This window comes from Oryctolagus cuniculus, chromosome 5, assembly GCF_964237555.1.
Source record: "Oryctolagus cuniculus chromosome 5, mOryCun1.1, whole genome shotgun sequence".
Classification (NCBI taxonomy): Eukaryota; Metazoa; Chordata; class Mammalia; order Lagomorpha; family Leporidae; genus Oryctolagus; species Oryctolagus cuniculus.
Window position 1 is genome coordinate 165,235,020 of NC_091436.1, and position 25,958 is coordinate 165,260,977.

Consider the following 25,958-nt stretch of genomic DNA (forward strand, 5'->3'; position numbering starts at 1 on the left):
GTTTATAAGCAGCGACTCCATTTCCTCAGTAGCCCAGGCTCAACTCGCCCCTCTTCTCTGTTCACAGGGAAAGGAACCTTGATTTGTAATCCATTTGAAACAAATCCAAGACTAACGTCAGCTCCTCCAAAATGTAGGATACCTGCAACTATTAAAGTATATGCTAAAGCACCACTCTAAAAACCATCTTTTCCTTTAGTTCTTGGTTGGCCTATGGTGTTCACTTAGATAATTGGGTGTGACCATTTCAGGCCCTTGGCCGCCCCTTTAGCTAATTCAGCAACTCTTATTCTTTGAATCTTCCTAGATATATCCCTTGTCTATCTTACCGTCGATCACCAGTAAGCATTCTTGTTGTCCTCTGTAGGGCTTTACTTGAGGTTTGATTAGGTAATTTTGTGCACTCGCTGTTCACCTGTTCAGCAGTCCGCCGTGTAACATGAAAGCACCCTTGTCTCTGGGCAGCCTGTTTCCGCCCCGCGTATTCGGCGGTTGCAAGTGTATTGATGGGCATTACTCTAACTGCTCGCGTCCGAGCACTTGGGAGGCTCATCCGTCTTGTGCTTTTATAATTGACATCAATAATGTGTTTGCATTGATCAATATTTCCTAATTGCCAAGTTATAGCAGTGGAACTTCTCCAATAAATCCTGCCCACAGATGACTGTAGACATTAGGGCTCATGTCAATATCTTGATGTATTACAAATTGTTTTTATGAGGATGTTTCTCCTATAAAAAAGGAGGAACTGTGCAGCGAGAGACAAGAGAAGTGAGTCGGGGTTGCTATATAAGGCTAAGAAACCAAGTCATTCCGATAGAAATAGGAAGAAGCTGTTTTGCAGGCCAGGGCTGTCGGTGTCCACGGTTGGAGTGATGACATTTAAGGGACAAACTTAACCAGACTCAAGGACAGAGACTCAGGTGACAGGAAGACTGGCTCTGTGCTGTCTGTCAAGTCTCTAGGGCGACTTGGGAGAGAAAGAACCATGAAGGCATCGTCCATGGGTGTGTGTGGCTGACCTGGAGAGAGGCCATGGTGTGGGGAAGGACCTGCAGTGCCCCAGCAAGTCCCAGCTCTGCCAGTCACCGGCCACTGACCATGGCAGGTCACCTGACCACTCCCCATCCCCCTGGCCTCAGCTGGAAGAGAGCAGTGGTGACAGTGCCTACCTCACAGGGCTGTTGCAAGAGTTGGATGAGTTAATAGACGAACAGCTCTTACGAGAGTGCTTGGCACCTAGACAGTGCAGCCTAAGCGTTTTCTGTTGCCACTTTTTTTTTTTTTTTTTTTTTTTTTTTGGACAGGCAGAGAGTGGACAGTGAGAGAGAGAGACAGAGAGAAAGGTCTTCCTTTTGCCGCTGGTTCACCCTCCAATGGCCGCCGTGGCTGGCGCGCTGCAGCCGGCGCACCACGCTGACCCGATGGCAGGAGCCAGGTACTTATCCTGGTCTCCCATGGGGTGCAGGGCCCAAGCACTTGGGCCATCCTCCACTGTACTCCCTGGCCACAGCAGAGAGCTGGCCTGGAAGGGGGCAACCAGTACAGAACCCGGTGCCCTGACTGGGACTAGAACCCGGTGTGCCCGTGCCGCAAGGCGGAGGATTAGCCTAGTGAGCCGCGGCACCGGCCTCTGTTGCCACATTTTAAAGCTGGACTTGAACTAGGTGTAAGAAGGTTTTTTTCTCAAACACCCATTCCACATCTCAACGCTAAGTCTGCAAATCTTTGCGTCTTAGACAGTGTTGCAGACACTGAGGATGCAGTACTGGATAAGACAGACCTGGGCCCTGCCCCTGCCCTCCGGCAGCTCACGGTGTGTGTCCGAGAGAGGAGTCAGCGAGTGAACTCACCACACACCTGTCACCTGGATAAGCGTTTCTGAGATCCAGCCTCCCGCCACCTCTGGGACCACTAAGTCGTCCAGGGAGAGCCTTGTGTGAGGGGCTTCAGCCTGGGTGTGGGAGGGGTTGTAATGTCTGTAACATCCCTCCTTAAGTGATGGTCAGTTAAATGCAGCCAGTAATGAGAAACAGCAGAACACGGCTTTGCTTTAAAAATCTGTCACTCTTCACCTCTCACCAGCGTGGTGGGTGCACATCAGGGATCACGATGCAGGATGTGAGGATGAAATGTGGGGCCGCCACTTACAATTTTTATTTTATCTTCTTAAATGTGTATGTCATATATTTTAATAAGCACAGTGTAGGAGCACAAGAGCACATGTGCGTAATTTATAAATATGCAAGTTAGGGCTGCGTGTGTAACCGTTGTTTGCTAATGAGGTAAGCAGTTTAAAAAGCTTGAAGCCTACCACTGCTGAGTGTGAGCAGAATACCTGAGCGCCATAAGGCCAGAAGCTGCTTTATAATGATGCTGTGTTTCTAGGGTTTTCTCGTTTCTGATGTGGCCAGGTATGGATCTTCAGTTTGAGAGGTAATGCGTTTCCACTAAGTCATGCTTTCACCTCTACTAGAGAGCTTTCCAAAAAAAAAAAAAAAAAACACACACACACACACACACAAAACATAAATTGCTTGTTTTTCTAGGAGTTTACAATTTTATTGCATTTAACCTTCCTAGAAGTCTGTGAGGTGGGTGTGTTAGACTCACTTGCAGGGGAGGGAACTGAGCACCAGGTCATCCCAGGTCTGTGTGCACCTCATCATTGTGCCAGAGAGCGGGCAGACATTGCAAAATTGACGACTGAAACACTGGGCTCATTGCCAGCTGCACACCAGAGAGCACCTGTTGGTGTGGGCCGAGCTGGAAACTGACCAGCCGGCGGTGCCAGGAGAGGGGCCATGGCTGCTTTTCTGACTACTGCTGCTCTCTGCCCTTTGCCCAAAATTCCACCACCTACCTGTTTCTTCAGCAAGACCCACTAGGAGCCTGCGGTGGGCCCGGCCTTCAGTTTATAACAGGAGGATAAGGTATCTTAACATTGAGAGTCTGAAATGGATTCTTACTAAGAGACAGTTCTCAGAGATGGCCTTTCCCCCTCACCCCAAAGATAAACACATGCAAACACACACACACACACAAACAGGGCACTGAAAAAACTTTGTACAAAATGGACCAAGAGTGAATTGTTAAATCAATACATACGAAGTATTCTTCAAATTCATGAAAAATGCATGTTATAAAAAAAACTATACATAAGATTTCAACATTGTTTAGCAGCAAAATTCTTTACTTTTTGGAATGCCCTCTTACACACACACACACACACACACACACACTTCTCCAGAGAACTCTAATACAGAATCTAAACCCATTGTGGTCAGACATTGTCTATTTAGAATGCTTTTCTTTAAGATTTATTTATTTGAAAGACAGTGTGACAGAGAGGGAAGAGAGACAGATTGCTCCTCTGTCTACTGTTTTACTCCCCAGATGGCTGCCACAGCCAGGTTACCAGGTCTGAGCCAGGCCTGAGCCAGGCCAAAGCCAGGAGCTGGAAGGTGCATCCTCCCACGTGGGCGGCCGGGGCCCAGTACGTCCCAGTCACACGAGCAGGAAGCTGGATCAGGAGCAGAGTGGACAGAACTTGAACTGGCACTCTGACATAGTACGCTGTTGTCACAAGACGGGTTTCTTACTGTGCTTTTTTTTTTTTTTTCTGCCTGGTGCGGGGGCCGCAGCCAGGGCCACCCCACCCCCACCTCCTACCTTACTGTGCTTCTTAACAGTCAGATTCTCTCTCTGTTAAAGTAGCTGAAATTAAATATGAACCGTTAATCCGGACCACCCTTTGCATTCCAATTCGGGAGGGCATAAGCACCTGTGTGATGCGTGAACCTCTTCTCCGTGCCTCTGTCTCCAGCAGAAGTGGTCTGTGCAGTGTGTTCCACGGTAAGTGTCTTTCAGTCCCTTCTGGCAGGCTCTCCAAAGGCCTCGGTGAGCAGCTCTGCGGCCTAGGGCAGGCGTCAGGATGCCTGAACGTCCCAGCCCCCCTCTCTCCCGCCTGCACAGGCTCTCAGTGCCTTGGATTGCCGTGTAATTAGAGGACACCTTCGGTTTGCCTTTGTCGCACTTGAGTTCTTCTCGGAAAGTCTGCTCTCCCTGTGACGTCTCTCGTCTAGCGTTTCCTTCTGGCTCCTTTTCAAAGACCAACATGAGAAGAGTAGAAATGCTGTGTCTAGGATCTCCCTGCTATTTCTTTCTGGCCATCGTTCTCTACTCTCTCAAAGACTGGGGCGTCATAGAGCCCTGCCTTTCGTCACACGTGCCTTCAGCTGGCGCAGCTAACGAGCTGCAGCTGGACGTGGTCCTCAGAAATACCGGCCCTAATAAAGCTATCCAGGCGTATTTTTTTTTCCAAATTAGCACATATATTACATGGAAACCCTGAAAATAGAAGAACCTGTGTTGTAACTCCAGTTTCCTTTTGTCGTGCCAACCCTTCCATCTTTTTCAAGGCGTCTGGCATTTGAGGGCCTCCTCCTGCGGGACCCCATAGCTGCGATGTATGTCAGCTGAGCCACAGACCCGGATGAAGCTGCCGTGCCTGAACGTGCTTTGCGTACGATGGGAACATGCACAGATCCAGAAAAGTAGATTAGCCAAAGTCAGAGGGTGACAGTGCCAGTCCCAAAGAGATGCTGTCCCCTGTGGGGGGTGATGGCCCCTCCAAAACATTCTGTTCTAATCCAGCGCGAGAAACACAGAGTCTAGCTGTCCTAACCATACAGTATTGCTCAAAACCGCAGCAAAGTGTTTTTTGTTTCCATTACTGTTTTTCCTAACATCCTTTGTAGGTGTTACTTGGGGGACAGCATGGTTGAGGGGAGGGGTGCATTTCTGAGCGTGCTCAGGGAGGTGAGATGAAGACATCATTATGTGGCAGTGCCAAACCCTGCTCTCGGGCCCTTCCTGCCTTGCCCAGGCAGTTCTGCACCCTCAAGGCAGAGCTTCACCAGCCCTACCCCAGGTCATCTTCAGCCAGAAGTGACAGCAGGGGGTGAGGTTTTATCTGTGATGATTAAGATTCCCCTGTCCCACATCAGAGGGTCTGCGTTTGATTCCCAGGTCTGGCTCCTGACTCCAGTTCCCCACTAATGCAGACCTCGGGGGGCAGCAGTGATGTCGGAAGCCTGGATGACGTTCCTGCTTCCTGTGTCTGGCCCTTGGCAGGCATCTGGGGAATGAACCAGTGGATTGGGAGGCAGACGAGCTCTCTGCCCGCACCCCCCACCCCACCTCAATACAAGAGAGGGCGCTTTCAGCGTCATGTGTGAGGTCCCATAGGTAGCAAGCTTCAGGGCGCTAAGCAAAGGAAAGTGCATATCTTTGAGGAGATGGGTTATGAACTCATTGCCTTTGCTCACATACGATCCATGTTCAGATTTTCCCAGCTGTCCTATAACATCTTTCTATAATTTATGTTTCCTAATCTAAAATGCATGTGGGCATCAAGCATTGCATTTTGTAGTTGTGTCCCTCTGGTCTCCTTTAGCGTGGAAGTATTCCCCTGCATTTTTCTTTAACTTTTATGACATTGATGTAATTAGTCCAGAATATTCCCCAGCCTGAATTTGTGAGATTGTTTCTCCATTGTTAGTCTTGTAATAAGCTCTCGGGGCAGGAAAACTGGGCAGGTAATACGGCTTTCTTCCCATTGCATCACATCAGGAGGCCCATAATGTCGGTTGTACTGTTACCAGGTCATGCTAAGTTTGGTCATTTATCAGGGTAGAATTGACCAGATATTTCCAGTGTAGGCATCCTGTTTCTCTGTGTAATTAATAAATCTGTTTCCCAACAGCCTTTCACCCAGTGGTTTCAGACTCATTAGCGCACCTTGGCTCAATCAATTCTTACGTTAGTGGTTGCACAATAGTGATTTTTAACATTCTTTTACCACCTGGTGGACTTCTGCATAACAGAAAATGGCCCACTTTAAATGAGAGTTAATCCTGAATGATAGGCACATTTCTCCCTCATCTGTCTTGATTCTTATTCTCAATTTAATAAACTGCTGATCTTCGCCAAAGATTCATGAAAATACTCCTGCTAACCCACCCTGGGGTCCTATCTTGAGTTATCTTCTTCCCAGAATGGCACACGTCTCTAGTATTTCCACTCAGAAGCTTGGGGCCAGACTGGCCACAGCAGGACTTCAGGCAGGCTGAATGGTTCTCGCGGGTAACTCAGAGGAAAGACCTGGGATTACATTGACAGAGAAACAGAAACTCAAGTTCCCACTTGTAATCCCTTTGGGATCATAGCTCACATATCAGATTTATCACTTTCACCTAATGTGTACTTGTACATCTCTCATGACTCAATTCCCTTTTTTAAAATTTCTATTTATTTATTTAGAAAGGCAGAAAGAAACAGAGAGGTAGAGAGAAGGAGCGAGAACTCCCATCCATTTGTTCCTTCCCTAAATGCCCACAGCCGTTAGGGCTTGGCCAGGCCAAAGCCCGGTGCCAGGGACTCAACCTGGACCTTTCACTTGGGTGGCAGGGGCCCAGTTAAGTCATCACCCACTGACTCAGGGTGCACATTAGCAGGAAGCTAGAGTCAGTAGCAGAGCCTGGACTGAAACCCAGGCACTGTTGTATACGGCATCGGCATCCCAGGTGGCGTCCTGACCACCACACCAAACTCCTGGCCCACAGTTCTCATCTGTGTCATGGTTTTTTTTTTTTTTTTTTACAGTTTCTAGTATTTCATTTTATAGCTTACCATAATTTATTTTTTAATTTGCTTCTTTTTTAAAGATTTATTTATTTATTAATTATTTGAGAGGCAGAGAGAGAGGGAGGTCTTCCATCCGCTGGTTCACTCCCAAGATGGCCACAATGGCCAAGGCTGTGCTGATCCAAAGCCTAGAGCCAGGAGCTTCTTCTGGGTCTCCCACGTGCGTACAGGGGCCCAAGGACTTGGGCCATCTTCTACTGCTTTCCCAGGCCATTGCACAGAGCTGGATTGAAAGTGGAGCAGCCAGGACTCAAACCAGCGCCCATATGAGATGCTGGCACTGCAGTCAGCGGCTTTACCCACTACGCCACAGCGCCGGCCCCACCTACCATAGTTTATTTATTTTGCCCCAAACTGTTGACAGTTTATTTGACTTCTCAGTGTTTTCCCCAGTACAGACAGCGTTACCCAGAAATGTCTTCATGTGCGTCTGTGATTCTTAGGACAACTTGTTGTCGTTTAAGTGGCTAGATCAAAGGATATGCACAAGTGTGTCCGCAGGTGTGTGAGGCGGGTTTTCCCTAGAGGGCCTCCCACCTGATGAAAGTCCTCACCCCGTCCACAGCAGTGGAGGCGCGTGCACAGAGACAGAGCCTCACGAAGCGGATCTGTGGGTTCAGTTCCTGAAGCCTGGAGCTCAGGATGAAAAACTTGAGCTTGCAAGGCTAACGTCCGAAAATTACCCTGGACGGCATTCTCCAAGCGGCTCTGTCGGCCTCCCTCTGGATCTAGGCGCTCGGTTTAGTTCTGATGCGTGGCTATAAGCATTGGGAGCTTGTCCGTGATGTGCTGATGAGCAGCATTTAGGATTGGCGTCCGAGATGTTCTTTTCTCGGGGTAGAGCTGGAATCCCTCGCACTCGTCATTGGTTCCCGCCGCCTCCCTTGCGATCCCCGGTGCCCAGGGGATGCTCCTCTTCTCGTCCTCGACAGCTCCCGGGGGTTGTGTGCCACAACTGAGGCCCCATAACTGCAGGCTTCTGGGAGTTTCTAAAATCACACTGTGGGTTCAGATTTCCTGTGACTGATGAGTCCCATTCGTTCAGTTATTCTAATTTAGTTTATATATGACGTGGAAAATCAGTTTTGAAGCTTCAGACTGCCCGAGCCCAAAGCACTGATAGATCCATTCCCTGTGAGATCCTGAAGTCCACCCTGGGAGGAGACGATAGACTGAGACTCTCTGGAGCCCAGCGCAGGAGCATCCCCACGGAGGGGACTGGCGGGTGCGGATTGTTCATCTTTCCTCCAGAACATGTGGCCAGTGACTCCTCAGCAGCCGTTAGGAGGAGAGGACTGTGATTTTGGGGTCACTTAAATCAGGAGCTGTCACTGCACATCTCATGAAATCCTGGCATTTTAACTTACACTGTCTGCTGCTTTCTCTCCAAGCATTCCTTTCTGGGTAGCTGACACGTGGCATGTCCCAAAATTCATCCAGGGATATCACAGGAAGATGACCTGTTTAAAGTGGTGATTTCTGGGGTTAATAGTTTCGAGTCCCTTGAGACGGTCAGACTACCATGCTGTGCTTCTAGGTGTACATTGGTGGGGGAAGCCTCATTAAATATCATTAAATTAAATTTTTAAAGTCAGAACCTGTTAGAACCATCATAATCAGTTGATTCCTCATTAAGATGCTTCAGAACAAATATGGTGCTGCTATAGAATACCAAATGAATTTTCTTCTAAATGGACTTTTCCCAGATAGAGTTACCTTCTGCTAAAATAGCAATACATATATTGAGAGTATTTAGAAGTCATGGCTAATAAAAAATTAAAATTCTCAGTTTGAGCCAAATTGGTTTAATAGAGAGAGAGAACCTCACGGAAATCAATTGCTTTAAGTCTATTAAAGGAATTCACTGCGACTAGAATTCTATCTACTCTGTGTGCTCAGTCTAATACTTTATTATTCCAAAATAAACGTGGGACTGCTTCCAGGAAAATCCTGTGGCGGGGGGGGGCAAGGAGGGGATAACCCTTTGTGCAGTGTTTGAGGCAAACTAGAAAGCTGGAAGCCATTGAAATGCCGAAGGGCATCGTGAAATTTATGTAAATTCTCTTTGCTCTCTCTCTCTTAAGTGCAGACACCAATACCAGTGTACTCTTCTGGGCCAGTTAAAAAAACTCTGCTGGCCAGGTCAGGTTTTGTTACATGAAGATTTACCAAAGACCGTCCTGGTCTGATGAAAGTGCCGAGGTTTGGGGATGCCAGTGACGGGATTCATCCTGAGATGAGTATGTTGATTTCACCACCCTTATGTGGTTTTGCTTTTCTGCCTCCTGAACTCTCCATACTATCATACGTCTATCATTGTACTGTCGTACAACACAGTAGGTGAATTTAAAACGTTATTAGGTCCTCCACAGCATCGAGTTACAGGTGGTGCTTTGCTTTGCTCCTTTTGCGGTCAGCCTAAATGCTCGTCAGAGGGCCAGGACACGTGGGCGTGGTGGCCTTCTGACAGCCGTGCTGGAGAGGGTGAAGCGTTTGTTTTGTTTTTAAGATTTGTTTTATTTACTTGATAGGCAGAGTTAAAGAAAGAGAAAGGGAGAGAGAGATCTTCCATCCACTCGTTCACTCTCCAGATTGCTGCAACAGCCAGGGCTGGGCCAGGCCAAAGCCAGGAGCCAGGAGCTTCACCCCAGGTCTCCTACATGTGTGCAGGGGCCTAATGACTTGGGCCATCTTCTGGTGCTTTCCCAGGGAGCTGGATTAGAAGTGGAGCAGCAGAGCTGGCGCTGCGGTATACCTGCTGCGGCTGCCACCTGCAGTGCCAGCATCGCATGTGGCTGCCGGTTTGAGTCCCAGCTGTGCCACTTCGGATCCAGCTCTCTGCTGTGGCCTGGGAAAGCAGTGGAGAAAGGCCAAAGTCCTTGGGACCCTGAACCCCAGTGGGAGACCCAGAGAAAGCTCCTGGCCATATGGGGAGTGAGCCAGTGGAAGGAGGACCTTTCTCTGTCTCTCTCCCTCTGACTGTCTATAACCCTGCCTCCCAAATAGATAAATAAAATCTTTAAAAAAAACAAAACCCTATAGCCAGAGGTAAATGCCAGCTTTAAGTAATAGACATGGGAAAGCAAGACAAAAGGATCCTAATAACAATGAAAATAGATCACATTTTTTTAACTTGTATTTAATAAATATAAATTTCCAAAGTGCAACTTTTGGATTATAGTGGCTTTTCTGAGCGCTTCCTCGGTACCAGGCTCCATGCCAAATGATTTGCATGTTCGGTGTCACTCAGTCCTACAACCATTGCTGTGAGTGAGGCCAGGGTAGTTGAGAAAGGTTAACTAAATTACTCATTGTCACTCAACAGTAAGTAAGGGAGTCAGGATTCACACCCAGAGCCCGAGCTTACACAGTGCTTGATACAGTGACTGTTGGCATCGTCATCACCATTTGTTAAAAGGGACAGAAACACCACCGATAATCCCTTCCTTTATTTCACTTTGTTTTACGACTTGGGTAACTTGATCTTTCTAGTACTAGTTTTTATTTACTTGCAGTTTTTTTTTTTAATCCAAATAATTCATCCTCAAGATGGAAAGTGAAAACAGGAAGTTTCAAAGGCTAAAAGAAATTCTTCTGCGTGCCTTTTTCTGACTTCTCCTGTTGAGATTCTTGCGCTTGGTGCAGCAGGTCAGACTTGGCTGCAGCCCCTGGATCCTGTGTCAGAGTTCCCGGGTTCACGTCCCAGCTCCACTTCTGAGTCCAGCTTCCTAAGAATGCAGGCTCTCGCAGAAAACAGGTGATGACTCAAGGATTTGGGCCTCTTCTGCCCACATGGGAGACCTGGATTGACATTCTTGGTTTCTCAGTTAAGCCAGGCCCAGCCCTGGCTATTGTGGGCATTTGGGCAGGGAACTAGAAGGTGGAAGATCAACATCTTTCTCTCTATCTCTCTTTTTCTGTGTTTTATGGTGTCTTTCTATCTCTTATATATGTCTCTCTGTGTGTGTCTCTGTGTATGTCTTTCTGCCTTTCAAATAAATAAAAATAAAATTTAAAAATAATTCTTATTGTAGCATTCCAGAAATTTCCTGTGCATTTAGAGAAGTGTTATTCTTATATGTGTGTTGATATATTTTCTTTTGTTTAACATGAATGAGATACAAATACAGTCAACTATCTGGGGGTGGGTACATTCTACCTCCCCTCAGAGGACGTATGAAACCATGGTAGCACTGAACTGTCTATAGAGAGTACCAGGTATTTTCCTGAGCGTACGTACCTGTGATAAAGTTTAATTTATAAGTTAGATCCAGTAAGAGATTAATCATGATCACCATAGATCTGAGCAGCCTCTCAGCAAAAGCATACAATTTTCATTCTTTCCTTATAAAATCAAAACCTTTCAGCCTTTCACCTAAAGGAAGCACTGTTTCAGCTTCTCTTTGGCATATCCAAATTGCCAGCATCACTCCTCCTGTGCCTTGGAGACCTCATGAAGTACCATTAGCGTTAACTTGAATACAGGCATTGCGATTGCTTTGGCGTCTAATAACTGAGGTTGCTACTGAGTGACTGACGCGCAGGTAGAGTACACGGCATGGATACGCTGGACAGAGGGACGGCTCACACCCCAGTGTAGCAGAGAGGATACTCTGAGATTCCATTACACTCCTCGCAGCGGCCATAGCTGAAAACATGAATTGTGTGTTTCTGAGGCCTTCCACTTGACGTTCTCAGATTACAGTTCACCACAGGTACCTGCAGCCACAGAAAGCGAAAACACAGATGAGGGGGACTCCTGAACTCTCTGTGGACTCCTCTTCTTCCCTTCCTTAACATATCTTGGACAGTGACCCATATCAGAACCTGTAAGTCTACCGTTCTCTTCTTGTTGGTTGAATAGATTGCACAGTGTGGTTGTGCTAAAGTGTAGCTCATCAGCCCCTTTGTGACGGGCGCTTCCACTGATGCCAGCTCTTTTTGCAGCGTGAATTGTGCTATAGTGAACATCTTGGTCCCTGTGTCCTTGGGAAGAATACAGACCTGGAGGCAGGAGGCTGAGTCACAGGCTCAGGGCACTAAAATGTAGACCGATCGCTTTACTGGCCCAGCACCCTGTCCTGAAGATCACGTCTCCTCATGCTGTCAGTGCACCTGAGTTTGGGGTTCAGGATACAGATCTCAGCACTCTGCTGACCAGCCATGTGACCCCTGGGAAGCTACCTACTGCCCTTGGCCTCCCTGGAGCTCTGTATCTCCTACCGAGCAGTGGAGCTTCTATGGGCAGAGACTAGATGGTATTGTATTTTAAATTCAGTTAGATTTTACACTACTGAGTATCAGCTGTTAGACTGGATGGTCTGTTGCTCATCTCTGACAAGACTTGTGTGCGTGTTTGTTCTCTTTTCATTCCAGTCCAGATGTATTTGAATCCACAACCCATCATTCCACAATCTTTCTTGATATTTCTTTTAGAAAATGTTTGGTGGTGGTGAGGGGGGTGCTGGTTCACTGCCCAGATATGCACAAAGCCAGAGTTGGCCAAGGGCCAGGGCCAGGAGCCGAAAGCCAACAGCCAAGAATGCAGTCAGAAACCCAGTGACCTGAGCCATCCCTGCTGCCTCCCAGGCTCTGCATCGGCCGGAAGCTGCAGTCAGGAGCTGGAGCCAGCAGTGGAACCCAGAGCACGTGGCGTCTCCTTCCACCACTGTACCTCCCTGTGCTCTTTCCCTCCACCACGCCTGCTCACTGGGTTTGTCAGCGTTCTTTTTAAGGTAGATTTATTTGGGGCCAGTGCTGTGGCATAGCGGGTAAAGCTGCCGCCTGCAATGCCGACACCCCATATGGGCGCCAGTTCAAGTCCTGGCTGCTCTACTCCGATCCAGCTCTTTGCTCTGGCCTGGGAAAGCAGCAGAAGATGGCCCAAGTCCTTGGGCCCCTGCACCCACGTGGGAGACCCAGAAGAAGCTCCTGGCTTCAGATCAGTGCAGCTCCGGCCATTGCAGCCAATTGGGGAGTGAACCAACGGATGGAGGACCTCTCCCTGCCACCGCCTCTCTCTTTCTGCCTCTCCTCTCTCTGTGTAACTCTGACTTTCAAGTAAAATAAATGTATAGTTAAAAAAAGATAAAGATATATTTATTTTATTTGAAAGGCAGAATTACAGAGAAAGAAAAACAAAAAGAGATCTGCCATCCGTTGGTTTGCCCTCCCAAATGGCCATCATAGCCCAGGCTAAGCCACCCAAAGCTAGGAACCAGGAGCTTCTTCCAGGTTTCCTGCATGGGTGGCAGGGACTCAAGCTCTTGGGCCATCTTCCCCTGAATTCCCACGCACATTAACAGGGAACTGGATAGGAAGTGGAGCAGCTGGGAAATGAACCAATGCCCGCATGGGATGGCAGCATTGCAGGTGGCAGCATAACCCACTGTGCCCCAACGCCAGCCTGTTTGTCAGCTTTCTGCCTCCCCTCAGCACGAAGCACTCACTTGATCAGTGTTTAGTCACCAACATACATACGTGGCTTTCCTCACTCGTTCATTCACTCATTCATAGAGCTGATATCCAACAACTTGGCCTTAATGGTACTTGTAAAGAAGTGACCCCATGGAGTTCCTGGCTCCCGATTTCAACCTACCCCGGCCCGAGCTGTCATGGGCATTTGATAAGTAAAGCATTGGATGGAAGAGATATTTCTCTCCCTCTCTCTTCTCTTCTCTCCTCTCCCCTCTGTGTGTGTGTGTGTGTGTCTGTGTCTCTGTCACTCTGCCTTTCAAATATATAAAAATTTTTAAGGGATAATTTTTTGAGAAAGGAGGGGACAGTGTCCAGTTTTTTTTTTTTTTTTAAGATTTATTTATTTATGTATTTGAAAGGCAGAGTTAAGAGGGAGAGCCATCTTCCCATCAGCTGGTTCACTCCCCGAATGGCCACAACAGCCAGAGCTGGGCCAGACTAAAGCTATAACCCTGGAACTCCATCTGGGTCTCTCACATGGGTGGAAAGGGCCAAAATTATGCTACCTTCTGCTGCTTTCCCAGGCGCATTAGCAGAAAGCTGGATTCGAAGTGGAGCAGCCAGGACTCAAACCAGCACTCGTGGAATGCTGGCATCACGGCCAGTGGCTGAACCTGCGTCGCCACAGCTATAGCCCCAGAGTTTTCAGTTTTGAAATCCTTCATTGTGAATTTCAGTACCACTCACCATTTGTATCATGCTTTAGGTTTGGGGGATTTAGTTATTTTAATATGGAACACCTACACCTACAATGTGAACATTTGTAGGATCATTATCTTTATGAAAATATGTGAAAAATTATATTTAATCCATGCAAGTGTAAAGATAAGAAAATGGACAAGATTACTACTAGTACCTGTGTAAAAGCTTTGATATGCAAAATAATAATAGTAAGACCTTTCATTCTTTTTAAGTTAACAAATAAAAACTATATTTACAGTGTTGGATATAATGTTCTTATGCACAGGAATACTTCAACATAGAATATGGAATTAAAAGATAAGCTTAGTGGCTATGTTTAGCCCAGCCATTTAGGTGCCAGCGAGGACACATTGAGTACCTGGCTTCAGTACCCAGTGCTGGCCCCTGTCTCCAGCTTCCTGCTGCTGCTGACCCTGGGAGGCAGCAGTGATGGTCCACGTAGTTCTGACTTCCTTTGTGGGAGACCTGGATTGCATTCCCAGCTGCCCACTCAGCCCAGCCCAGGCTGTTGTAGGCTTTGAGGAGTGAACCAGTGCTTTCTTATTTTGTTCCCCTCTCCCCCTCTCCCTCTCTCCTCCTCTCCCCCTTTCTCTTCCTCCCCCTCTCCCTCTTTCCCTCTCTCTCTCTCTCTCTCCCCCCTCCCCTCTCTCCCTCTCCCCCTCTCTCCCTCTCCCCCTCTCTCCCTCCATCCCTCCCTCCTTCCCCCCTCCCTCCCTTCCCTCTCCCTCTCCCACCTCTTTCTCCTTTTTCCCCTCTTCTTCACCCCAATAAATGATTTTTTTTGCAAGAAAGGTAAGTTTGGAGACAACATTGTCTAGCAGGTAAAGCCACTACCTGCAATGCTAACATCCCCTATCAGCGCCGGTTCATGTCCTGACTGTTCCGCTTTTGATACAGTTCCCTATTAGTGGCCTGGAAAAAAACAGCAGAAGGCGGTCCAAAGGTTTGAGCCCCTGCACCCACATGGGAAACCCAGCTGAGGCACCTGGCTTTAGGCATCTGGGGTGTGAACCAGTGGATGGAAGCATACTCACTCGCTCGCTCTCTCTCCCTCTCTTTCTGTATGTGTTTCCTTCTCTCTCTGTAACTCTGACTTTCAAAGTAAATCTTTTACAAAAAAGATTCTTTTGGTGCAAAATATTTTGAAATCCACATTTGAACATTTTGGGGATCCTCTCATAGGCATAGAAACATTTCTGTGTGGAGACCAACATTGTAATTCCCTTTTCCAGGCGTGGTTTGCAGCATGTGTATGCAGCGAAATGACTTAATCAAGCTCCTTGCTGTAATCCTTCACTGACCATTTTTGTGGCATGAAAATTTGAAATCTGTTCTCTTCGGCAGTTTTCTCTCTCTCTTTTTTTAAAGATTTATTTTATTTATTTGAAAGAGTCACATAGAGAGAGGTAGAAACAGAGAGAGGTCTTCCATCTGCTGATTCACTCCCCAGATGGCCGCAATGGCCAGAGCTGCACCAATCTGAAGCCAGGAGCCAGGAGCTTCTTCCAGGTCTCCCACGCGGGTGCAGGGGCCCAAGGACTTGGGCCATCTTCCACTGCTTTCCCAGGCTATAGCAGAGAGCTGGATCAGAAGAGGAGCAGCCGAGACTAGAACTGGCACCCAGGGCTTTAACCTGCTGCGCCACTGCGCCGACCCCATCTTCAGCAGTTTTCAAACACAATCCTGTGGCCATCTGATGACATTTTGGTTAACAGTATGCAGCATATGTGGTGGTGGTCCCGTTAGGTTCAGTCACCTAAGGGCATCCTCACTGTCATCATCTGTTGACATTGTGGAACGGGACCCGCCGTTTAGCAACAGTGGCCATACAGCCCCTCTTTGTCAGCATCGGCCACAGCCCTGGTTGCTCAGAAGTACTCAAGCAGAGCCTTAAACCAGGCCCAGTGCTTCCTCGCTTCGTTATCACCCTTCTTGTTTTGTCCAGTTCTAGTTGCACAGCCAGAAGACAAGTGGCCACTTCCGTGCCACGCGCTTGATTTCATGGATCTGGGGTAGAGAAGAGTGGGGCCCCGTGTGAAGCTCGCTGTGGGCAGTTGCAGTTAGCAAGTGGTGAGTGCATTCTGCAGAGCCTTCTGAGCAGCTGGGACCTGAGTCACTGCTCTGGTACACGCTGGTCCCTTTGGGGTGGAAAGCTAGATTTCACTGTGCCATGGTTGTGAATATGGCAATAATAACAACAAAGTGTTAACACATTCCTCATACGCCAGACACGACATAACCTGTTTTCTCTGTGTTTCAAGAAGTACCGTTATCCCACTTAAAGCACCAGACTTAGGCACTGAATAGCCTGTTTCCCCAAGAACAGGTGCAGGTCGCCGCACAGGGGGCAGAGAACCTTCCTGTGCACATCCCAGGAGAGGGTGGGGCGTCACGCGGCAGCATGTTTTGTTTTTTCTCTCTTCCCTGCAGCAATTTGCCCATAAGCTCTGGAGTATCCAGCTGAAGACCCAGCCCCTTAATGACTTTTAAATAAGTGCACATTGGCTGTAGGTTCACTTCTTTTATTTTTTTAAAGATTGATTTATTTATTATTTGAAAGGCAGAGTTACAGAGAGAGGCAGAGAGAGAGAGAGAGAGAGAGAGTCTTCCATCCACTGGTTCACTTCCCGAATGGCCACAATGGCCGGAGCTGGGCTGATCTGAAGCCAGAAGCCAGGGGGCTTCTTCTGGGTCTCCCACACAGGTGCAGGGGCCCAAGGACTTGGCCATCTTCCACTGCTTTCCCAGGCCATAGCAGAGAGCTGGAGTGGAAGTGGAGCAGCTGGGTCTTTGAACTGGCGCCCATATTGGATACCGGTACCGTAGGCGGCAATTCTACCTGCTTCGCCGCAGTGCCAACCCCTGTAGGGGCATTTCTTTAGGATTCTTTAGGTTAGCCTAAACCTGGGAGCTGGAAGCAGAGGAGAAAGAAAGAAAAACCTTATTAGTAATGAAATCACATACATGTACCTGGATCTCTTATTTAAAATTGTAATAGTTTGTACAGCTGTTTATGGCAAATGCTAAATTATAAAAAGAAAGCGCCTGTTGACTAAACCTTTTTGCAGTAATCTCTCTGGAGCATGAAAGACAAGTATTCCCCACACTTGGGTGATAGCTTCGTTGAAAATTGATGCATCTCAACCGAGAATAAGGAAGGTCCTTCGATGGCGAGCAGAATCAGATTTGATTGGCAGTGTGAGTGTCACAGGCAGCCACTCTGGGTACTGGGCTCTGCCACACTGATTAAAAAGACAAATCTAAGCAATGGTTCTAAAACAAAGTCATCCATCACAAACAGCGTGCACAACACGCACGCTCAAGCTCATAACTCTGCCTGGGCTCTCCTAGTGACAGCCACAGCGTCAGTCACAATGCATGATGAGCACGCTGATCAGTTTTTAATATCCAGAGGGCTTGTGACCAGGGGTAAGTTTATTCTCAATGTAATCGATCAGTTTATTAATCTCACCTATCTAATAAATGAAACTTTAAAATGGATCTTTGTTAAATTCTTAAGCATTGATTAAAAGCTAATTTATATTTCCTTAACCACTTTAAAAAGCAGTTACTAACCCAACGGAGCTGCTGCCTTTGAGCTCTTCAGACACCCTGAAGAGTAGCTAAGGCAACGCAAAAACGGTCGTTACAAAACCAATTATGACATTTACACTTAAGCCAATTCTGAAATATTAACACCATCAGTTACATTTCTGTCTTCATTATTTCTACCCAATGCTGTAGTATTTCAGAAATATCAGATTAATTAATACTTGTCCAGGTTTAATATCAAAATAAAAAGAACACCTTGGCTGAACAGGACCTGGAGGAGATGCCACCTGATTCCTTGCCCCGGGTCACCGGTCCATGCTGTCACGTTTTGGGCAGAGTTCACCCGTTCCATCTCTGCAGCTGTGTGCGTGTGTGTCTTTGGTACGTGGGTCAGTGGCAGTGCTGTCCAGCAGTTGGAAATACACACCTAGAGCTCAGCCTGCAGAGAGCCGCCTGGGATTAGCAGAGACAGAAGACGCAGGGAAGGTGGTGGCCACATGCACTGCCTACAGAGAGCACATCGGGAAGAAGGAAATAAAGCTTGATTCGTTAGTGTTCTAAGTGCTCTACTACATATAAACATTCCTCAAGTTTTGAAGAAAGAAACTGTGGCTGGCCCAGCTGTCCGCATCCGTTCATTTGGGTGAGGAGCAGGGCTTTGACTGTGTCAGATGGAACACACTCCATCTAGAGTGCTGGCTGTAGAAGCCGGACAGCGTCAATCCCGATCCAGGCTGTGTCACAGGGGGCTTCGCTGTCCGCTCGTGGCTCATTCTCGGGCACGCTCACCCTTCACATCAGTGTGACCCTTTTCTCAGTTGATCCAGGCGGTCTTTCCACATTGTCCCCATTTTTGCATTTCTCCACGGGCCCACATTCCGTTTGCACAGGGGAAAGATCATTTACACCAAGACATAAGTTCCTGCCACGGGACACGTGGACCAGAGAAAGAGCAAGGCCCCATCTCCCTAATTCTGCCTAGACAGGTGCTTTGCTTTGGGCTGAGGGGGGGGGGGGGGGGGGAGGACATAGAACAGGAAGCCAAGGCAGGAAGGCTTGGGATTTCTCCGCTCTTTTTACAATATTACGATTATTACCAGAATATGGAATCTGTATTTAAATACCCATTTATGAAACCTTCTGATATAAACTGTTTCTGTGTTTTTTGATCACACACGTAAATGCAGAAAACAGAATTTAGTTTCAGAAGCTTTGTTTTGTTGTTTTTTTTAAGTTATGATTAGGAATCCCTGAACAGCTGTGTTTAAGAGCCATGTGAGGATTCCTGCATCCAAGCGTTATTCTTCAAGTCACTTGCCTTGGAGGGCCTGCCTGTTTGCTCCAATAAACTTGCTGTTCAGAACGGCCTTCAGTTTGCATCCACAGTACGCATAAGAACACTGAGTAGTACCATGGCCTCTTTCTTCTTATTTGACTCTAAACAACTTGTGACTGTTTCAAAAAGGTAAAAGTACCCTCAAAGGATGAGACTCTGCCGACAGAGACAGTATGCAAAAGAATGGATGAGTTATTCGTTCATGAATACTGCCAAGTTGCCAGGCGTTTCAGACACCAGGGATATGAGATGGAAAGACGATTTCTGTCCCTGCTGTTAAGCTGCTGCCAGTCTTGGGGAAGACAGACATCCTCACAAACAGTGAGATCCACAGTAAAACACAGTGGCTTGTGGGAGTGCCATGGGAGCCCATGCGGAGAGTGGCTTTGGACATCTTTGAGACCAAGACATCATGCCTGGAATGCATGATCATCTCCCAGAGTGACAGTCCTAGGGTCGTGTGAGGCCTGGCGTGTTTCTTGAGAGAGCATCTATCTTCCTTTCCTATTAATCACCCACCGTCTCTGAATCAGTGCATCTGACCTGCCTTATCTGCAGAGAGAGTGAAATAGACGCTGCCAGTGTGGAGACCTGCCCTGGAGCCGCTCAGTCACTGAGAGGTGTCTAAGAAGTCAGCGTTGCCTTGTGGCTCTACTGAGGTTTTTGTTAGTCAGTCACACAACCTGGTGCCACAGGTTCATCGCTGACAGCTGTGTCTAAAGGGCTTCAAGAAAAGACTTAAAGGATTCTCAAGCCAGAGCAGCAGGGACAAAACAGCAGGTGCTGGCAGGGCACATGGGAGAGCAGGTCTGGGCGTCAGTTAAGCCAGCGTCCTTCCTCTGGACAACCGCCATGTGGGCACCAAGGAACTGTGTCAGTGTGTTTTGCCACTCCAGAGGCAGATGGTACAGGGGAGTGGGGCGTCCTGGGTCTTCTGCTCAGGTGACTGAGTCCAAGTGATGAAGAGGTTCGGACTGTGGGACTTCTCCAAGGACGTGAGTATCCCTGACCGCTACAGTGCTACCAAGAAAGCGTTCACCAGTCCTTAAGAGCACATCAGCTGTGTCACTTGAGGAACGCCTTAAGGAGATGAAGGAGCAGAGAAATGTGAAGTCGAGAGACTTCTAAGCTCATCTGTGATTCCAGCAGTGGGCACAGCTGCTCAGAGCAGACTTCTCCTACACACGCAGGAAGGAGGCGGGAGGCCGGGGCCGTCCTCCAGGCCTGGATGGCGTGGCAGTGCCACAGTGCGAGCGCCTTCCCGTGGTCATCCCCGAGCTGCACGCACAATCCTGGCACTTGCACGGCAGGCGCTCCATGGGGACGTTTTCACGGAGCCAGCACCCTGCACAGAATGATGCTGTTGAAGCAAGTATTGAAAGAACTATGTCTCCGCGTACAACACTGCTCACGGGTAATTATGAGATAGGAAACTTGGGGAAACTGTGCAAAGTAATACGTCTGCCTGAGAAACCGATCTGGATAGAATTATGTTCTCCCACTTCGGGAGCCGTGGGGTTCACATTCACCAGACCTGCGGCCATCTGACAGGGAGAGGTAGTCGGCGGGCGTTACCCTGGCTTTGAAGGCAGGATCTTCATTCTCAAAGGCAGAGCCGACAGACTGGAGCAGAGCCACACTGGCTTTGGTAACTTAGCCTCAGGCAAGAAAGAGCCGGGAATTAACTTCTGAACCACATTGCTTATCCCAGTGCAGACTATGAAAATTGTCCAGGTGGCCTCCTTCCCATCGGCTCTTACAGAAAAAAGAAAGAAATGCAGACAGGTGACTATTCCGTCTGAACACCCCAGATAAAGCTGAGCGTCCTGCAGAGGCTAACGGACATTGTAGTGCAGAGGAAGCCATTTCAGATGCTCCGGGCGCTGCACAGGTCTCAGTTTGCTAAAGATCTCTTGTTACCACCTCTAAACTTAATAATACAAAACAATGACTTGTGTTTACTCAAAAATGCTGTGCATCAGGAATTCTGATGATAGTGGCAATGGATTGTCTCCGACCCTTGGGAAGACCAAACCACTGGGGGTGAATCAGACGGCAGGGTTAGAAATCACCTGGAGAGTTCTTCTCGCAGGTCTGGGGCCTCGGCTCGGGGAGCTGCGGCTGCAAGGCAGATGGTTCTGTGTAGGACTTCCCGGGGCAGCTAGAGCTTCCTCGCTCCAGGCAGCTCAGAGTGGCCGGCAGACTTCTCACGTGGTGGTCACAGCTCCAGACGACCCCACAATCTGCGTGGCCTTTTGCAACAGAAACTGGGAAGTCACAGACTCACGTCCACCAAATTCTACTGGTCAGATTCGAGGGATGGGTACTCAGCTCTCAATGGGAGGAGTCACAGAGTTTGTGTCCATGTTGAAAAGCCACCAAGGCCTCTTCTTGGAATCCACAGGCCCCTCTGGCCTGGACTCCTCAGAATCTGCTTTCTCCTGTCCCCCCTCCAGGTCAGGGATGAGGGCTGGGAGCCGCTCGGGTCCTGGGTCAGACGGGAAGGGAAGAATCACGTCTGCGTCTGTGAAAAATGAAGGCAGCTGGAGCTTGCTGTGGTGGCCTGGAAGGCTTTGTGAATTTTAAAAGGACGGCTGTTTGTTCCTCGTGGAAGTAGGAATCAAATCTTTCTGCTTCCAGGTCGTCCCATGTTCGTGTGAAACTGGACTTCTGATGTTGGCCCCCGTTGTTTTATCTGGAGAAATGTCCACATTCAGATCTGGAATGCCTCCTCCTCTGCTTTAGGTACTGCTCCCTCTTCATAAAGAGTATCCCTGGCTGGGACCCAGGCCCTCAGTGAGCAGAAGGCACGCTTCCTTTATCAGCACAAGAACGGGTAGATTTTAGCCTGTTCATTGTTTGTGTGATGTCACTAAGCTCAGTGGGCTAAGCAGCAGGTCTCTAATCGTTAGCTGCATACAGTTAAATGGGAGCTTCAGTTTTGAACCTAAGGCTGGTTTGTATTTCATGTTCTCAGCGTCTCTAATTTAAACCTGTCTTAAGCATGACAACTCCTGTTTAAAAGAGAAAGGATTATAGATAGACAGATCTGCCTAGAACTGCCTCTTAATTTAGAACTTAGGACCTTCTAATTGCCAGCTGCAACTATAAAGACACAAACAGTAATTACAAGAAAATAGCCCAGGTGAATAGCGACCAAGGCATAATTTAGAAAAATTGAAGCTAAAGATTTATTTCTCTTCCTGCCTTCCTCATACTACTCACTAACTCAGTTTACAAATAACCCCTTCCCTCTGAGAAAAAAAAAAAAATACTTCCTAATGGCACCAAAAGAAGATGAAACACACTGAATGCTCTTCAGTTTCACTTTTTAAGCGTGGGTCTCTGTGCCGATGTCTGTCATCACACACCCCTCGGTTCCATTCATCATTACCTCTCGCTGAAGCCAGGAGTGGGGAGCAAGATATGCCTGCATTGTAACCGCAGTAATTAATTGTAAGAATGGCAGTATCCTTAGTAACAAGGCTGGTGCCCTGTAGGGGTGAAATTAGGTGTCATTCTCTCTGGAGGTGAAACTTTAATGATTTTTTATATTCTATACAACTGTCACTGCAAAACACATTCTAGGATCTAAGCCCAATCGGGGGGCTCATGGAAGACTTAATTCCTCCTTTACCCTAACATGTACACACACACACACACACACACACTGATGTTTCTGGAGAATGTTTTAAGAAAACCCAAGAGCTGCCAGAACACGGTGGCCACTACTGCCTAGAGTCAGACAGCTCTCTCTAGGACAGTGTCCTAGTAAAAGCAACTTTGTGTCTAACCTGCCTTAAAGCAGGTTCCTGGGGCTGGCTGTGATATAGCCAGTTAAGCCACCGCTTTATCCTGTATGGGTGCACATTTCAAGTCCCAGCCGCTCCACTTCCAGTCCAGCTCCCTACTAATGCACCTGGGAAAGCAGCAGAAGATGGCCCATCTGCTTGGTCCCCCACACCCATGTAGGAGACCTGGAAGAAGCTCCTGGTTCCTAGGAGCTTTCAAATAAACACTTTCAAATAAATAAATAAATGTCTTTTTTTAAAAAAAAGAATTTTTTAAAAAGCAGGTTATAGCTGTATTTTGAGAACTTGAGCAGTACTTTAAGCTATGCCCTTTTATCAAATGGATTTCTCTTTTGCATACATATTTAAACATGAACCCTACGCTCAGAAAAAATTGACCGTAAAAAGTTATTAGTGCATAATAGGCCCTCAGTAAGTAGTAAATTTGTCAGTGGCAAAGACTGAAAATACGAAACAATATATTATTGATCACTCCTGTACTCATTAACTGTTCTCTTCAGTAGCATAATTTAGTTGAATTTTAAATGTGTTCGTATAAGTTAACATGCATTTAAAACGAAGATTTTCATTTTACACATGGTGATTAACTCTTTCAAGTGTAGCATTTGTTCTTATTGGATGACTGGTTCATTACCCATATGCACTGTGAGGTCATACCTGACTGCTGCCGCCCCAGTTGGAACCTTGGACTAGCCCAAGGGGACCCTCAGAAAATCTTGCAGACAGAGGCCTGTCATTCCCTGACCAATATCCAGAGCATAGCTTCATGTACACAGTGGACAGTGCTGGTCCATCTAGTTGACATGTTTGTGATAACAAATGTGTGATGGCACAAAGCGCAGGAAATTTCATTACGTTTCTGGCAAATCCATACTGAAGGCAAGAAGGACAGATGGTTGAAAACAGCCATAAAATATTCTATTACATGTCTGCAAAAACCATTAGACAGCAGCTAAAGAGATGTTATTAATGGATCAGATTCGCTTAGGGAGTCATGTTTCTTTAATGCACATTAAAGCAACGATACTTCTGGTATTTTTAATGTAATCAGAACCAAAGACAAACATGTCTTTCTGTGTAATTAGAAAATGGATTTATTGACAGTAAAGAAACTGTTATCCAGCTTGACTCCAGATCATTTGGGAAAGTTAACTGTTTTTATCATCCAGTCCCCAGAAGTGAAATAGATCCGGGTGCTGGCCCTGTAGGTCACGGAAATGGCGCCATTTTGTTTTATTGGTTTATTTTGGGAAGATAGAAGAGAGCTGAAGTTATCAGTTCTGGAAATCACCAGAAGTCCATTTTAAAACAGCTGTAGATAACTAACCGGTTTATGAACCGTGAAGGAAGACTCTTAATCTCCCGAGTGCTCTAACGTGTCTCTTTAGAATTAATGCAGTTGTCAGGGTTTGGGCTGTGCGCATGAGGATAATTTTCCGTGTCTGTTTTCCATCTGTGTGATGAAAAGCGTGGCGCCTCTAGGATGTCGCTGAGCCCTGGAGGCTGGGTGTCGTAACTCAGCGCCGTCCCTGCTTGCGTGCTGCAGGCCCAGAGTGGCAGAATCAGGACAGGGCCTCAGGGCCCGTGGCTTTGCAAAGCGAGGTGGGAGTGGGCCCCTTAGTGATTCTGGAGTGGCAGAAAAGGCAGGGAGGTCTGAGGTGTCCCTGGAGTGGGGCGGACAGTGCAGGGCCTCCTCTTCCTCGAAGCGTTTGGAGCTGCCTGGCGGATCCTCTGTCCTTGGCTCTCTGTTTCTCCGGGCTTCCTGAGCGGCACCGTGCCTCCGCTGACACGGCAGCCTGCGGCATGCAGTAGCAGCCCGACTTTCGGCATGCCTTCCCAGCGTGTCGGAGCGTGTGGGTGTGCAGCACATGTTTGCGCTCGTTACCTTTTAGATCAGCTGCCAACCTGGGGTTTCCAGGTAGGCCTGGGTAATGAGGTGGCTGGCGCGGCTGCATAGTGCCTGCTGCCATGAGGAAGCACTCCCGCGTGCAGCCTGGGATGCCTGGGCCTCAAGCGTTCTGCCGCCTTCAACCAGGAGTGGTCTCTGCCGCCTTCAACCAGGAGTGGTCTCTGCCGCCTTCAACCAGGAGTGGTCTCTGCTGCCTTCAACCAGGAGTGGTCTCGCAAGAACGCACAGCCCGGAACTGCAGGTGTGGCTGCAGTCCTGTCCACCCCGTGTGGCCAGTGCAGGGTCACTATTATGATTAAAGACTGTCTTCCAAAGGGGTGGTGATCGGCAGTCTTCTGTACCGGAAACTGGAGTGGGTAGGTGCCCCCTACACACACCACCACCATCCATCGTTCTTTTCCCTATCCCTTCAGCCTACAAATGAAACTAAAACCCAATGTAAAGATGCTTTATAAACCTGCCGTGATGATATATTTAAAAGTAAATAAAGCACCGGGCAGGGGTGGGGCATGAGACCCTGCCTCCTGCTCAGTGAGTTTCCACCCCAGAGATGTCTTCACTTGGGACTCCTCAAATGTGGATCCCTTTGGGTAACAAGCGTCTGCAAAATGATGCCAGCTGCTTGTTGGTTCTCATATCAAGACGGAGGACTGATGAGTCTTCTTGATTCACTTGTGATGATGACAATCTCTTCTGGCCCTCATTGTCGTCCCCCACCCCTCCGCCCCCAGTCATTCATTTTTCCTCGACATTGCATGTCTTTCTCAAGCCGGAGATATAAACTGGGCTAGAGTAGGTCTTCCAGCTACTGGATGCCAAGCAGCTTTAGTGATTCATGCTTGTAAGCGTGACAGTTGAAGGCCAGAGGGCTCACGGGAAAGCGAGTTTTCCCGTTTGCCTGACAGGCAAGGGCAGCTACTGTGGGAGCCAGAGAAGCTGTGATGCTGGTGGGTTATCAGCACTGCTGTGGGCCTTGGAAGAGCTGGCTTAAGGAAAATACAGCTTTTATTAACTGCACAGGTGATCCATAATTCGAGGGTGATAATATTCGAGGGCAGAAGGGAAAACTGCTAATAATCTTTCTGTCAAGAAGTAATATTATTTTCCTGTATGTCCTTTCCAGAAAGTGACTTCTGCAGGGAGATGCATATAAAAGTGTATATTTCATTAAATGGAACCCTACTGGTCATTGATAACGTAGTGTGATTTTCTGACTTGAAGTTAATACCTGGGGCAGGTGTTTGGCCGCGGGATGAGGCGTCCGTTGGGGGGCCCGTGTCACCCACGGGAGCACCTGGGCTTGAGTCCTGTGGCTGTGCTCCCGAGCTCAGCGCCCGGGGAGGCAGCAGCTGATAGCTCCCATGGATGGGTTCCTGCCTCCCATGCATCCCGGCTCTCGGCTTCATTCCTTCACCCCCGACCTGTGGCCATTATGATCATTTGGGAAGTGAACCATAAGATG

General features: G+C 47.9%; 1 protein-coding gene across 2 annotated transcripts in view; it reads left to right on the plus strand.

Annotated features, from left to right (window-relative positions):
• The window catches only part of LYRM4 (LYR motif containing 4), a 141,270-nt gene that overhangs the window by 58,491 nt on the left and 56,821 nt on the right, over positions 1 to 25,958 (plus strand). The window contains exon 4 of one of the 2 annotated variants that reach the window (XR_011388830.1): positions 68 to 21,520. The exons of the other annotated variant lie outside the window; for it this stretch is intronic. The gene's annotated coding sequence lies outside the window, so the exon portion shown is untranslated. The remainder of the gene's footprint in view (positions 1 to 67; positions 21,521 to 25,958) is intronic. 2 annotated transcript variants of the gene reach the window in all.